Consider the following 2,950-nt stretch of genomic DNA (forward strand, 5'->3'; position numbering starts at 1 on the left):
ATTGGGTGACATGTTCTGTAAATCTGTTAGGTCCATTTGGTTTATAACATCTGTTAGCATTAGCATTTCTCTGTTTAATTTTTATGTAGAGGGCCTGTACATTGCTGAGAGTTGGGTATTGAAGTCTCCCACTGTCAGTGTGTGAGGGTCAGTATGTGATTTAAACTGTAGTAGTTTTCTTTTACAAACTTTTTTGCCTTGTGTTTGGGGCATAGATGTTAAGAATTGAAATGTCAAAAAAAATAAAAGAATTGAAATGTCATCTTGATGGATTTTTGTTTTGATGAGTATGTAGTGTCCTAACCTATCTCTTTCTATTAGTTTTGTTTGAAGTCTATTTTGTCAGATAACAAAATAGCCACACAGCTGGCTTCTTAGGTCCATTTGCTTGATATCTTTATACAACCCTTTACCCTAAGGTAATATCCAACCTTGATGTTGAAGCATTTCTTAGATGCAACAGAGGAATGAATCCTGTTTTCCCATCCATTCTGTTACTCTGTCTTTTTATTGGGAAATTGAGACCATTGATCATAGATATTGACAGCTATAAATGACAAATGATTATTGATTCCTGCTGTTTTGTTGGGTGATGGTAGTGACGTGAATGTGTGTATGTGCATGTGCGTGTGCGTGTACATGCATGTGGGGATACTTGTGTTTACCTTTCTTCTTTTGGTTTTGATGATGTGAGATTGTTTATTTCCTATATTTTTGTGGGTGTAGTTAACCTCCTTGGGTTGGAATTTTTCTTCTAACACTTTCTTTAGGATTGAATTTGTAAATAGATATTTTAAATTTGACTTTATCATGGAATATCTTATTTTCTCCATCTATGGTGATTGAAAGTTTTGCTGAGTATAGTAGTCTGGCCTGGCATCTGTGGTCCTTAGAGTCTACAGCTCATTTGTTCAGGCCCTTCTAGCTTTTAGAGTCTCCATTGAGAAGTCAGATGTAATTCTACTAGGTCTGCCCATAAATGTTACTTTGTCTTTTTCCCTTGCAGCTTTTAATATTCTTTCTTTGTTCTTTATGTTTAGTGTTTTTATTATTATGTGGCAAGGGGGCTTTCTTTCCTTCTCCAATCTAGTTGGTGTTCTTTAAGCTTCCTGTACCTTAATAAGCATCTCTTTATTTAGGTTAGAAAAATTTTCTTCTATGACTTTGTTGAAAATATTTTCTGTGCCTTAGATCTAGGTTTCTTTTCCTTCCTCTACTCCTGTTATTCTTAGATTTGGTCTTTTCATAGAGTCCCAGATTTCCTGGATATTTTATGTCAGTAATTTTTTAGATTTAAAATTTTCTTTGACTGATGTATCTATTTCTTCTATCATATCTTCAACATCATAAATTCTCTCTGCCATATCTTGTATTCTGTTGGTAAAGCTTGCCTCTGTAGTTCTTGTTCAAATTCCTAAATTTTTCATTTCCAGAATTCCCTGTTTGTGTTTTCTTTATCACTTCTATTTCCATTTTCAGGTATTGAACAGTTTTATTTGTTTCCTTTGACTGTATTTTCTTGGCTTTCTTTGAGGGATTTATTAATTTCCTCCACTTGTTTGTGTTTTCCTAGATTTCTATAAGGGATTTATTCATTTCCTCTTTAAGGATCTCTACTATCTTCATATAGTTAGTTTTAAGTTCTTTTTCTTGTGCTTCAGCTATGTTGAAATATTCAGGTCTTGCTGTCATAGGAGAGCTGGGCTTTGGTGGAGACATATTGCCCTTTCTGTTGTTGATTGTTTTCTTATGCTGATATCTAGGAATCTGAGTTTGTGATGCTTTTAGGTCTAGGTGCTGATTTCTGGGTTTAGCTTTGGTTGGTGGGTGTTTTGTTTCATGGTTTCTGTTTCTTCTGTGGATTTTCAGAGAGTGTGATGGCTGTGTGTTGCCTTTTTACTGACCTGCTCAGCTGCTGTATTCACAGGGAATGCCTGCTGGTGTTGGAGGCTAGGATGTGACAACCAGTAGAGTGGAGAGAGGTTAGAGGAGATGGTCTGTGGGATCCACAGGAGATCTAGGCAGGGGCAGAAGGAGAAAGAAAGCTGCAGCTGGTGATCTGAGGGATTGGGTCGAGGGGAACAGAGAGAAAGGAGGACTGCTGGGTCCATTACTTGATATTTATTTTGTCCTTCATATTCGAAAATGGCACTGAAGCTAATCAGTAAAAAAATAAACAACTTAGGGCTAGGGAAGCAGCTCAGTCGGCAGAGTGCTTGCCTAGCGTGCAGGAAGCTCTGAGTTTAATCTTTAGTACGACATATGACTAGGCATGGTTGTTAGTTATTTAGCTGCGTTGTGTTCTTACCCTACAAGGAAGTGTCACGAAACACGACAGAATCCGCTTATAGAGTTTATTAGAGTTAAAGGAATAGAGAGTGCGCAGGCCTGTGGGAAAGACACGTGCGTGGAGAAGAAGAGAGGAGAGAGAACCGGGAACATGCGCTCTGCTTTAAAACCGGCTGGGGGCGTGGCCAGGTCACATCACTACTCCACGCATGTGCGTAGATCACATGGTCACGTTGCTCGCTTACGTGGCCATGTAACGTCACGGATCCTGGTTACGCGAGACGCCCTGACCCGGAAATGCCTATCCTGACTGGAATTGGCTAGGCGGAAGTGTCCGCCTGGTATATACGACCGTGGGGGCATGTTGTGAACCCTTCAATGGTGGTATATGTCTGTAATCCCAGGGGGAGAATCAGAAACTCAAGGTCATCCTCGGTGACATAGTCAGTTTGAGGCCAGCTTGAGCTATGTTGAGACCCTGTCTCTCGCACACATACAAACTCCAACCTAACTGGATTGTATTTAAAAAAAAAAAAAAATTGATTCATCAAGTAAAAAACCATGAGATTTAATGGTAAGAGTGAATATTCTGTTGTGCCAGATCTATGATAGCAGAGTGGTGTTAACACTCAAAATAATCCCTCTCTCTGTTGCTCTTTCT

The sequence above is a fragment of the Peromyscus leucopus genome, chromosome 6, assembly GCF_004664715.2.
Source record: "Peromyscus leucopus breed LL Stock chromosome 6, UCI_PerLeu_2.1, whole genome shotgun sequence".
NCBI lineage: Eukaryota > Metazoa > Chordata > Mammalia > Rodentia > Cricetidae > Peromyscus > Peromyscus leucopus.